This window comes from Lampris incognitus, chromosome 16, assembly GCF_029633865.1.
Source record: "Lampris incognitus isolate fLamInc1 chromosome 16, fLamInc1.hap2, whole genome shotgun sequence".
NCBI classification, from domain to species: Eukaryota; Metazoa; Chordata; class Actinopteri; order Lampriformes; family Lampridae; genus Lampris; species Lampris incognitus.
The window spans coordinates 34,463,895-34,477,339 of NC_079226.1; positions in this window are offsets into that span (position 1 = coordinate 34,463,895).

The following is a 13,445-nucleotide window of genomic DNA, read 5'->3' on the forward strand; positions in this document are numbered from 1 at the left end:
ATGGCCATGGGTACTATTTACAGAGGATTTGGGAATGTTTGCAATCACAGCATTGTAAGATGGTGACAGATAATAATAATAATAATAATGATCATTACATAGGGCTGTTCTAGACACCCAAGGCGCTTCACATTCACGGGGGTAACTCAATTCAAACACCGCCAGAGTAGGTTTCTATAAGACAACAGGTGAAGCAGTACTTCACCAAAAAACAAACAAAAACATAACACTCATACCATATAAAGCATCTTTTTTAGATGCCAATATTTCACGAGAATTACTATTTTCTCTGTGAATCAAACAAAAAAGTGTCACTATTTAAAAAAAACGTGTCGTGGGTATTGTGCAACACAGCGTCCTCTTCAGTTGACACACGGGAGTTGTTCTGCTTCACCAACCCACTGTAGGTGAATTTGGGTTGTACCTTACACGTTGTTGATTGGACAGTTATGGTTTATGACACGTTTTAATGTCCACCCAATACCTAGTCTTTCCTCGACCTGAAAGTGATCGATACCCGTCTAACCAATCAGGGAACACCAGTTCAGCCTTTCCGATCCTATATTGACTTGTTCTCCAATCTTCATCATACCTTTCGGTATTCGAAGCGCGGTGAAAGATAAGACAAGAAAGATAAGAAAAAGAGATTAGCCTAAGATAAATTAGTGATCACTATAGTAGTTTTGGTGGTTCTTGTATATATATTGTAAATATTATAATAATTAATTAATCTGTTCAGAGCTTTATTGTTCAACTTGATATTTGTCAGTACTGAACCACAGGCTTGGACTCAAAACGCAGACAGTTCACAAAAATCAGTCCTTTTAATCGGAAAGAGGTCGGTACACAGGTGACCAGATAAGGCGACAGTGTCCAAATCGGCAGGCGAAAGGCAGGGTCGAAAAGGCAAAAAACAGGTCAGGAAACTACAGGGCTCAAGAAACTCACACAAGGGAAAAAAATGCTGGAACGCTGTCACAAGGAACAAGACGAACTGGCACAGAAAGAAGGGAACACTAAGACTATATACTCTGGAGGAGGGGAGCCAATGAGACACAGGTGCAACACATTAGGGCAGGGTAGGTAATCACACAGGAGGGAGACACGTGAGGGCAGGAAGTAAAGGACCTGAAACGAGACAAGTGGTGAGTAACAAAGTAAAAAAGGAAGTACAAGACAAAGAACACTGGAAGAAACAAAAGATAACTTAACTATCCAGACAGGGCGTGACAGTACACCCTCCCCCCCTCTACGGCCGGCTCCAGACGGCCCAGGGTCGCCAGGGTGGGCCTGACGGAAGTCCATGATGAGGGAGGAGTCCAGGATGTTGCTGGCCGAGACCCAGGAACTTTCTTCTGGGCCGTATCCCTCCCAGTCGACCAGGTATTGGGAGCGCCGGCCCCGACGCCGGACTGCCAGGAGCTTGCAGACAGTGTAAACAGGGCCACCATCGATGAACCGGGGGGGAGGAGGGGGCCTGGAGGCAGGGACCAGAGGGCTTTCTATGGCCGGTTTGATCTGACTCACGTGGAAGGATGGGTGGACTCACATGGCTCTGGGGAGTTTGAGCTTGACAGCAGCTGGGTTGACTTTGGAAGTAGGGAATGGCTCCACAAACATGGGAGCGAGTTTCCGGGACTCACTCAGAGGCAGGTCTTTAGTGGATAGCCATACCCTCTGGCTGCTCCTGTAAGTGGGGGCAGGGATCCGCCGTCGGTCAGCCGCCTTCTTGTAACGCTCAGAATTGCGGAGCAGGGTGCGTCGGGCCCGGGCCCAGGTGTGGCGACAGTGGTGAACCAGAGCCAGCGCAGAGGGCACACTGACCTCCCTCTCCAGGATAGGGAAGAGAGGAGGTTGATATCCATAGGCACACTGAAAGGGGGAGAGACCAGATGAGGAACATGGGAGGGAATTGTGTGCATACTCAACCCAGGTGAGCTGACTGCTCCATGCGTTGGGGCTCTGGGAAGCGAGGCAACGCAGGCTGGTCTCCAGCTCCTGGTTCAGCCGCTCCGTCTGACCGTTGGTTTGGGGATGGTGGCCAGATGAGAGGCTGACGGATGCTCCCAGGAGTGAACAGAAAGCCCGCTAGAACTGTGCCACAAACTGCGGGCCCCGGTCAGACAATGTCCCTGGGGAAGCCATGGAGGCGAAAAACATGATGCAGCATCACCTCGGCTGTCTCCTTGGCCAAGGGCAACTTGGGCAAGGGAACAAAATGGACCATTTTCGAAAATCTATCCACCACCGTGAGGATGGTGGTGTTACCTTTGGAAGGGGGGAGACCAGTCACAAAGTCCATGGAGATGTCTGACCAGGGTCGATGTGGCACAGGGAATGGGCGAAGCTGACCAGAAGCTGGGCGTCGGGAGACCTTACTGCGAGCACACACAGGACAGGCTGCCACGTACTCTGTCACTTCCTTCTCCATGACCGGCCACCAGAACCACTGTCATATGACGAACAAGGTCCTGCGTACTCCAGGGTGACAGGATAACCGGGAAGAGTGGGCCCAGTGGATGACCTGTGAACGAAAGACAGGAGGCACAAACAGCCGGTTCGGTGGGCAGCCGGCCGGAGGTTGACAATTCACATTGGCCTCATTAACCCTTCTCTCAATGTCCCAAGTGACAGAACCCACAACATACGAGGCAGGAAGAATGGGAGTAGGATCTTTGCAAGAGTTCTCGGAGGGAAACAAACGGGAGAGAGCATCAGCCTTTAAGTTCTTGGAGCCAGGGCTATAGGCCAGGGTGAAATGGAACCGGTTGAAAAAGAGAGCCCACCTTGCCTGCTGAGAGTTGAGCCTCTTTGCCGTCCTCAAGTACTCAAGGTTTTTATGATCCGTCCAGACGAGAAAAGGCTGTTTGGCCCCCTCAAACAAGTGCCTCCACTCCTCCAATGCCACTTTGATGGCAAGCAGCTCACGGTTGCCAACATCATAGTTTCTCTCAGAGGCCGACAGCTTGAGGAAAAGAAAGGCACAGAGGTGTAGCTTACTGTCCTTCGCTGACCTCTGAGAGAGAACAGCTCCCACCCCCACATCGAAGGCATCCACCTCCACCACAAACTGCAGGTTGGGGTCAGGCAACGTGAGGACAGGAGCTGAGGTGAAGCTTGTCTTCAGTCTCTGGAAAGCGAGCTCAGCCCAGGGGTTCCACTGGAAGCTAGGCTTAGAAGAGGTCAGTGCATGAAGGGGGGCAGCAACAGAACTAAAATTTCTGATGAACTTCCTGTAAAAATTAGCAAACCCCAGGAATCATTGAACCTCCTTACGGCTAGTGGGAGTGGGCCAATCAACAACGGCGCTAACCTTTTCTGGGTCCATCCTGACCTCCCCCTCAGACACGATGAACCCCAGGAAGGACACGGAGAGCACGTGAAACTTATACTTCTCAGCTTTGACAAAGAATTGGTGGTGGAGGAGGTGCTGGAGGACCCGCCGGACATGCTGAATGTGAGTTTGCTCATCAGGGGAGAAGATTAAGATGTCGTCCAGGTAAACAAAAACAAACTCATTGAGCATATCCAAGAGCACGTCGTTCACCAGGGCCTGAAAGACAGCTGGGGCATTGGTAAGTCCAAACGGCATGACCAGGTACTCGTAATGACCACTGGGAGTGTTAAATGCTGTCTTCCATTCATCCCCCTCCCTTATTCTAACTAGGTGATAAGCAGTCCTTAAGTCCAGTTTAGTGAAAATCTTAACACCATTTAGTAGTTCAAAAGCAGTGAAAATTAAAGGGAGGGGGTACCTGTTGCGAACGGTGATCTCGTTGAGTCCTCTGTAGTCAATGCAAGGCCGCAGGGTTTTATCCTTCTTGTCAACGAAGAAGAATCCAGCGCCAGCGGGAGAGGAGGAAGGCCGAATAATTCCTGCAGCCCAGGATTCCTCAACGTACTTTCTCATGGCCTGGGTTTCAGGAGCTGACAGGGAATACAGGCGACCCTTGGGTGGGGAAGTTTCGGGGAGCAGGTCACTGGTGCAGTCATAGGCCCAGTGCGGAGGCAAGAACATGGCACGGGCCATGCTAAAAACCTCCTTAAGGTTGTGGTAGCAGACGGGAACCCGGGAAAGATTGGGAAACTCTGGATCCAGGCTGGGGAAGTTCTGGGAGGTGTTAGGAGGTTGAAGCTCAGGCAGGAAAGGTTGAGAGGGTGGGAAACAGTTCTTTGCACAAGTCTTTCCCCATGAAATTACCTGCCCTGTTTTCCACTCTACATGGGCGCTGTGGTGTGTGAGCCAGGGGTATCCTAGGATAAGTGGGTGCTGAGGAGCTCGAAAGACATTAAAGCTGATTCTTTCGGTGTGAGAGGCGGGAAAAGACAGGTGCAGTGACTGAGTGCGATGGGTGACTTTACATAATAGCCTGCCGTCCAGGGCCCTGGCGTCCAGGGGCTGGTTGAGGCGGAAGGTTTTGAGGCCCAGCTTCCTGGCTAGATCAAAGTCCATTAGGTTAGCATCTGAGCCGGAATCAACTAGGACTGGATGCTTAAGAGAAAACGCAGGGGAGATGAGAGACACTAGAGGTTGAAAACGAGAGGGATTAGAAGCAGTCAAAGTACAGCTCACCAGTGCCCTCACCTTCACTGGCGAACCCGGTCTTTTAATGGACAGAAGCCGATGAAGTGGCCCAGTTGGCCACAGTAGATGCAGCGACACTCAAACTCATCGCTGGCGTTCCGCTGGGGTCAGGTGGGTTCGGCCAAGCTGCATAGGTTCCTCCGTGTCTGGGGGAGGCGCTGTGATAGAGTCAGCAGGAGGAGTGCGTCGCCCGGAAGAAGAAGAAGAAGAAGAGCTGCTGACCCGTCGCCTCCGCTGGAGCGGCGGGGAGCTGCAGGGTCTGGTTCTGCCTCTCCCTCTCTCTAATACAGACGCTTGTCAATCTTTATAGCCAGGGCTATAAGGGAATCCAGCTCTGCAGGTAGGTCCAGGGGGGCTAATTGGTCTTTGAGAGTGTCAGAAAGTCCATCATGAAATGCATCAAACAAGGCTGGCTGGTTCCAATCACTCTCTGCTGCTAGAGTGCAGAACTCTACAGCGTAATCAGAGACCCTCTTCTTACCCTGTCGCAGTCTCACCAGGCCTCGGGCTGCCTCCCGTCCAGGGGCTGTCTGCTGGAAGATCTGGGTGAAGGTCTTGGAGAACAGCGACAGTGAATTGCAGACAGAGGATTTCCAACTCCACTCTGCCGTCGCCCAGGCCTCTGCTCTCCCAGTCAGGTGAGAAATAATGTATGCAATCTTAGAGCGGTCAGAGGGGGAGGCAGCAGCCTGAAGCTCAAAATGCAAATCACACTGGGTTAGAAAAGCTATGCAATCACCTGTGTCTCTGGAGAAACGCTCTGGCCTGGAAAGGTGGAGAGGCAGGGACGGAGTGGCGGGCGCAGGAGAAGCAGCATCGGACCCAGAACCCGGATGTGCAACCGGTGTCAATTAGCCAGAGCCCGGCGGGTTCTGCATCTTCCACATTTGGTCAAAGAGATGGTTGAGCTGGGTTCCGAAAGCTGCCAAGAGGGACTCCTGACGGTCTGTCAGCTCCTTCACTTCATGGCGAAGAAGACTGATCAGCTCATCTCCACTCTGGATTTTGTGAACCTGTGCCCGGAGCACAGAGCATACTGTATCTGAGTCTGCTGAGTCCATGTTATGGCCAGTTCCTACTGTCACTACTGAACCTCAGGCTTGGACTCAAAACGCAGACTCACTCTCAGTTCACAAAAATCAGTCCTTTTAATAAGAAAGAGGTCGGTACACAGGTGATCAGATAACGAGGCAACAGTGTCCAAATCGGCAGGCGAAAGGCAGGGTCGAAAAGGCAAAAAACGGGTCAGGAAACTATAGGGCTCAAGAAACTCACACAAGGGAAATGATGTTGGAACGCTGTCACAAGGAACAAGACGAACTGGCACAGAAGGAAGGGAACACTAAGACTATATACTCTGGAGGAGGGGAGACATGAGACACAGGTGCAACACATTAGGGCAGGGCAGGTAATCACACAGGAGGGAGACACGTGAGGGCAGGAAGTAAAGGACCTGAAACGAGACAAGTGGTGAGAACAAAATAAAACAGGAAGTGCAAGACAAAGAACACTGGGAGAAAAAAAGGTTACTTAACTATCCAGACGGGGCGTGACAATATTTGCCTTTTTGATCTTGACCTCGTGTAGTAGCTCTGTACTGTAGGCTAACGTTAGTTGTTCTAATTAGCTTAGCTAGCCAGCTGCTAGCTTAGCTAGCTCCTGTCCTGTCTTTCACAATTTTTGCAAAGAATTATGATGGTGTGGTGACCCACATCTATATATCGAGAGACATTCACCTAAGAGGACGGTGTACCTTTAAGGGAAGAGGCGAGGGGTCAAATAATGCACTTCCGCTTCCGGTTCACAGTCAGTTCAGTGTCGTTGTCGAATGTATGACATGCTAAGTTGGAGCTAGTAAACTACCTCGACTACGTCTACTCTCACGTCTCCTGTCTCGTTGTTTTCTAACTCCACATTGGTGACCTCGACGTGATCGAACTACTAATACGAGTATGTCTGACAACGACGACGCCGGTGCTAACAACATGGCTATTGCTAACGCTAGCATTTACACCGCTACTGTGAAGCTACCCGACTTTTGGCAGCATAATCCACGGCCGTGGTTTCAACATGTGGAAGCCCAGTTCCAGCTGAGAGGGATAACGCAGGATGCAACGCAGTACTTCCACGTAGTGGCGGCGTTAGACGCATGGACAACGGCGCGAGCAATGACACTGTTGGAAGCTCCGCCAGCTGCTGGCAAGTACAATGCTATAAAGACATTCCTCCTGAAGCTATTTGAACTGTCGGAGCTGGAGAAGGCAGACCGTTTACTGTCCCTGAATGGCCTCGGCGACGGCAAACCGTCTGGGTTAATGGAAAAAATGCTGTCTGTGCTGGGATCGGCTGATCCGGCCTTTCTTTTCAAACACATTTTTCTGAGGCAGCTCCCCGCGCCTGTACGCACAGCACTGGCCAGTTCTCCTCTCGCCGCCTCCAAGGACTACCGTTCTCTGGCTGCTGAAGCAGACAAGGTTTTCCTGGCCAACCGGCAACAGTTTGTGCATGCCCTGCTACCCCACCAGACCGCCCCACCACCACCTGTGTACGACTATATGGACACCGCGGCTGCGGTGACAGCCCGCCGCCAACCTGATGACGGGCTCTGTTATTACCATGCCAGGTTTGTGGGGCAAAAGCAAAACAGTGTCGCAAACCCTGCAGTTACAGGGTTCAGGGAAACGCCAAGGCCGGCGCTCGTTAACGGCTATGGGCGCCGGCCGTGACTGCAAGCTGTTGTTCATCAGAGACTCCTTGTCGGGCCGGCGGCTGCTGGTTGACTCTGGCGCTCAACGCAGCATACTACCAGCACAAGCTGTGGACACGATGACCAACAGTCACGGCCCCCAGATGGACGCCGCCAACGGCACGTCCATTCGGACGTACGGTATCAGACATGTGGACGTGTGTTTAGGCGGCTGACGTTTCGGCTGGGACTTTGTGATGGCTGCTGTATCCACCCCGCTCCTAGGTGCGGATTTCCTCTGTGCTTTCAACCTGCTGGTGGATGTTAAAAACTGTCGCGTGATTGATGCCGTCTCTTTTGCGTCATACCCCTGCACGCTTGGGGGCGCTGGAGCGCTGTGCCTCGCTAACACACTCTCCACCGGGGATCCATACCAACGCCTGCTCGCAAATTTCCCCGAGCTCACCACACCCACCTTCTCCTCGGCGGTGACCAAGCACGGCGTGGAACATCATATCACCACAGTGGGCCCCCCAGTTTACGCCCGGGCCCGACGCCTCGACTCGGCCAAGCTCGCAATAGCCAGGGAGGAGTTTTCGACTATGGAGCGCCTCGGCATTGTCCGCCGTTCTGACAGCCCGTGGGCTTCCCCTCTTCACATGGTTACTAAGGCCGACGGGGGTTGGCGCCCGTGCGGGGACTACCGTCGCCTAAACAATGCCACGACCCCCGACCGGTACCCCATACCGCACATACAAGATTTCTCTACCCACCTGGCGGGCGCTGCCATCTATTCCAAAATCGACTTAGTGCGGGGGTATCACCAAGTGCCGGTCCACCCACTGGATGTCCCAAAAACGGCTGTCATCACACCCTTTGGGCTCTTTGAGTTTTTACGTATGCCTTTCGGCCTTAAAGGGGCGGCGCAGACGTTTCAGTGCCTTATGGATTCTGTGCTCCGCGACATGCCATTTTTGTTTGTGTACTTAGACGACATCCTCGTGGCCAGCGCGTCGGCGGAGGAACACATGACGCACCTCAGACAGCTGTTCGACAGGCTCAGCGAACACGGCCTCATCATCAACCCAGCTAAGTGTCAGTTCGGAGATTCGTCCATCACCTTCCTCGGGCACCACATCACTCCACAGGGGGCCGTTCCCCTCCCTGCCAGGGTTGAGGCTGTCACCATGTTCCCCCGCCCCCGCACTGTACAGTCGCTGCAGGAATTCCTGGGCATGGTGAACTTTTATAACCGTTTCCTGCCCCGTGCCGCCCACATCATGCGTCCCCTGTATGAGGCCCTGCGGGGTAAGAAGTCTAAGGACGAGCTGGACTGGTCTTCGGGGATGGACGAGGCTTTTGTGGCCGCCAAGACCGCACTGGCCAACGCTGCGCTGCTAGCTCACCCGTCGCCTGCCGCCCCCATAGCCCTTACAACGGATGCCTCCGACTACGCCGTGGGGGCCGTGTGTGAGCAGTGGGTGGGGGGGGGCTGGCAGCCGTTGGCGTTCTTCAGTAAACAACTCCGTGAGAGCGAGTGCAAATACAGCACCTTTGATAGGGAACTACTGGGTCTCTTCCTCGCAACCAGACACTTTAGGTTCCTATTGGAGGGCCGACAGTTCACCGCTTTCGTGGACCACAAACCGCTGACGTTCTGTATGGCCAAAACCTCAGAACCGTGGTCTGGGCGTCAGCAGCGCCATCTCGCGGCGGTTTCCGAGTTTACCACGGACATACAACACGTGTCGGGCAAGGATAACTTCGTCGCCGACTGCCTTTCACGGGCGGTTGTTAACGTCGTTCACTTGGGACTTGACTACACCGCTATGGCAGCGGACCAAGCCAAGGACGCGACCGTTCAAGACTACCGGTCGACCCCTACGGCGCTACGGCTGGAGGACGTGACGTTCGACGCGGCCAACACCACCCTCCTCTGTGACATCTCCACCGGTCAACCGCGCCCCCTGGTGCCTACTTCTGGCGGCGCCGAGTTTTCGACACCGTCTACGGCCTTTCCCACCCGGGAGTGAAGGCCTCGACCAAGCTGGTGAGCGTCAAGTTCGTTTGGCCTGGGCTCCGTAAGGATGTTAGAGCCTGAGCCGGCTCGTGTGTGGCGTGCCAACGCACCAAGGTGCACCGCCATACCAAGGCCCCTTTGGCGCCGCTTGTGATTCCAGAGAGGCGGTTTGACCACGTCAATGTTGACCTGGTGGGTCCCCTGCCCCCCTCCCGTGGTTATACGTTCCTCCTCACTATTGTGGACAGGGCCACCAGGTGGCCAGAGGCTATTCCCTTGTCCTCCACGACGGCAGCAGAGGTAGCACAGGCGTTCATCGGCTGCTGGGTGGCCCGTTTCAGCATGCCTGGTGACATCACGAGCGACCGGGGCTCCCAGTTTACCTCAGAGCTCTGGACGGCGGTCGCTGAGCACCTGGGGGTGAAGATCCACCGCACTACGGCGTACAACCCGCAGAGCAATGGACTTTGTGAGCGGTTCCATCGGGACATGAAAGCCGCTCTGCGGGCAAGCCTCACTGGCTGCGACTGGATGGACCAGCTCCCGTGGGTCATGCTCGGCCTGCGTTCGGCCCCGAAGGAAGACCTCCAGACCTCCTCCGCTGAGCTGGTGTATGGCCAGCCCCTGCGGGTTCCAGGGGAGTTTCTTCCGGATGCTACGGCTTCCTGGTCGGCCGCCTCTCACCTCAGTGCGTCCCGGAGCGCTGCCGGTGCCTTCGCTCCCGTTCCGATGTCTCAACACTGCCTCCCCCGGTCCTACGTTCCCAAGGATCTGCCATCGGCGAGGTACGTCTTCATTAGGCACGACAGCCATCGGTCCCCGCTGCAGCCCCCATACGACGGGCCCTTCCGCGTCCTGGAGGCGGGGGATAATAACTTTGTGGTGGACATGGGGGGCAGGCCGGAGCGGGTCGCTATAGACCGTCTCAAGCCCGCTCACTTGGACATTGGGGAGCCAATGCTATTGGCCCTACCCCCGCAGCGGGGGCGCCCTCCTAGGTCGGCCCCGGCACCTGCCTCTGTTCCTGCTTCGGCCCCGCCTATGGCCCGGGTTTCGACCCCATCTGTTTCCCCTCCTGTGAAGCGCAGCCGTTATGGCCGCAGGGTCCGCCCCCCGACTCGTCACCTGTTTTCCCCGTGACTTTGCACTATGTCATTGACTGTTCTGTTGTAGAGTCTATTTTTATGTTCATGACTTGCACTTTTGCTGTTTTGCATTGTTTTGTGTAGGTGAATTCTGGGGGGGCCTGTGTGGTGACCCACATCTATATATCGAGAGACATTCACCTAAGAGGACGGTGTACCTTTAAGGGAAGAGGCGAGGGGTCAAATAATGCACTTCCGCTTCCGGTTCACAGTCAGTTCAGTGTCGTTGTCGAATGTATGACATGCTAAGTTGGAGCTAGTAAACTACCTCGACTACGTCTACTCTCACGTCTCCTGTCTCGTTGTTTTCTAACTCCACATTGGATGCAATCATCATGGACCAAATCCTACGGGAATCTTTTCATACTGCAACGTGCATGGATACGTAACACGTTGGACCTTGGCTAATGGGTCGGACCCTTTAGTCGACTGGTTAACGTTGTCGCTTGCAGAGTGGGAGATATGGGTTCGCGTCCCGGCTGTGACGGTCCCCGGACTGCCCCCCAAATTCGCTACTTTGGTGTCAGAAGTGGGATGGTGAGACAGTGAGGTTATCGGAATCGCGTGCGCCCAGAGGTGTGAGGGAGCGGATATGCTGAAGCGCGGGGACGCGCTTCCCGAAGGAGGGGGGGTAGTGCAACGTGCATAGATAAGTAGACACGTTTGTCCTCGACTAACGGGTCGGACCCTTTAGTCGACTGGTTAACGTTGTCGCTTGCGGAGTGGGAGACACGGGTTTGTTACGGCTCGCCCATCCCGCGCCTGCAGCCAATCAGCTCGTCAGGGCTGGGCTTAAGTTTGCTGGTCTCCCAGAGCTCATTGCCAGTTCGTGCTGTAACCTCCTCATTGAAGTGGTTACTCTTCCCTCCCTGTGTATTCTCTCCGAGTTTATCTCAGCCCGTGGATTTGCTATTTTCTCCGTGGAGTTTTTCCCTGCGGAATCATCCTGCCGCGTCCCCAATTTGGATTACCTGTGAGTTTTCTTGTACTTTCTCTGTTTGTTGGGGACTACCCGCAAAGTGGATTACCCGTGAGTTTTCTTGTACTTTCTCTTTTGTTGGGGACTACCCACAAAGTGGATTACTGGGCTCTTTTCGTTGCCGTGCATGTTTTGTCGTTGGACCTTAAAGGGACATTTCGGTTCCTTTTGGGCTTCCTGTTTCCTAAGTTGCTCCTTGTCCTTCCGTGTTGACCTTTGTATGAACTATTAATAAAGTACGCCAGTCTCGGAGAACTCTATCTCTGCCTGGTGTCGTGCGCTTAGGGTCTTCCACAAACCCTAACAGTACAAACTGGCCGATGACCCAAGCCGGCACAGAGAGCGTACCGACCAGTCTGGTTCAAGGAGCTCTCATCGAACAGATCCAACTGACCAACTCCCACACCCAGCAGCTAGAGGTGGCCTCTGTCACTGTGAGGGATCTCCAGACTCGGGTCCAGCCCCTCCAGGCCTCTGTGGATAACCTAACGGGCCAGCAGGCGGCATTGGCGAGCCAACAAGCAGAGATCCTGCGGCAGTTGCAGACCATCATGGCGGCTCTCGCCACCCAGCCGCCAGGCCAGCCTGCTCCTGGAGTCGTGGGTAACCCGCCCCCTGGGCCCGCTGCCCCAGTTAACCCTGTGGGGCTCAACCTAGTTCCCCGGGAGCCCTGCCTCTCCAGTCCACGACTATTTGATGGCAACTTCGAGACCTGTGCCGCATTTATCATGCAGTGTGAGCTGGTCTTCATGCACCAACCCTAGCATGTTCACGTCTGATGCTGCCCGTGTCGCTTATGTGACCAACCTGCTCACAGGCCGAGCAACTCAGTGGGCCACTACTTCCTGGTCCATGAGGGCCAGTTTCTGCCTCACCTACAGGGACTTTGTGGCGGCGCTACGGAAGGTATTCCACCACCCAGTCTGTAGCCAGGACCCTGGTGCTCGGCTAAGCAATATCCAGCAGGGCAGTGGCAGTGTCACGGACTACTCAGTGGAGTTCAGGCTGGTCTCAGCTGAGAGCGGCTGGAACGACCAGTCACTTCAGGTCACCTTCCGGAGAGGTCTCAGCGAGGCTGTCAAGGACCAGCTAGCCACCCGGGAGGAGCCCACCTCCCTCGATGCCCTGATCAAGCTCGCCATCTGCATCGATGGACGCCTCCGGGAGAGGAGGCGCGAGCGAGCCCTGCGTGGATCCCCGTCCATTCCCCAGTCGTCCAGCACTCCTGACAGGACCTCTACTCCTGCTCGCCCCACGATCCCTGTGGCCGTTTCTCCCTCCGTGCCCTAGACCACGACAAGGGAGGAACCTATGCAGCTGGGGCGCACGCGCCTTAGTCTGGCCGAACGGGAGGCCCGGTTCAAGGCACGTCAATGCCTCTACTGCGGCCAGAAGGGACATCTGATCAGCAGTTGCCCCACTCGGCCAAAAGACTAGGCTCACTGGGACCCCGGGAGATCCTAGTGAGCCGCCTTTCCTATTCCCGCCGTCCTGCCCCGCAGAACCATCTGGTTAGCGTTACCCTGGCCTGGGCTGACCAGCGGCACACGGTGGATGCACTCCTCGACTCGGGAGCTGATGAGTGTTTCCTGGACTCAGAGTTTGCTGCCCAGGCCAACATCCCACTAAAGATGCTGGAGAAGCCCATGGAGGCCTTCACGCTGGACGAGCGCTGCCTGGCCAGCGTCACCCAACGCACCCACCCTGTCTGTCTCACCATAGCAGGGAACCATGTGGAGAGACTTCGGTTCTTCATCATCCAGTCCCCGTTAGTCCCTGTGATCCTAGGGCACCCCTGGTTCGTGCAGCATGAGCCACACATCGCCTGGGCCTCCGGTACCATCATGGAGTGGAGCTCCTCCTGTCATGCCCAATGTCTCCAGATTGCTCCCGGCCCGTCCCCCCGACGTACCCCTAGTGCCCCTCCTCCCGACCTCTCCTCTGTGCCCCCTGAGTACCATGATCTAGGGGAGGTTTTCAGCAAGACCCGAGCCCAATCTCTCTCTCCTCATCGGCCTTATGACTGTGCT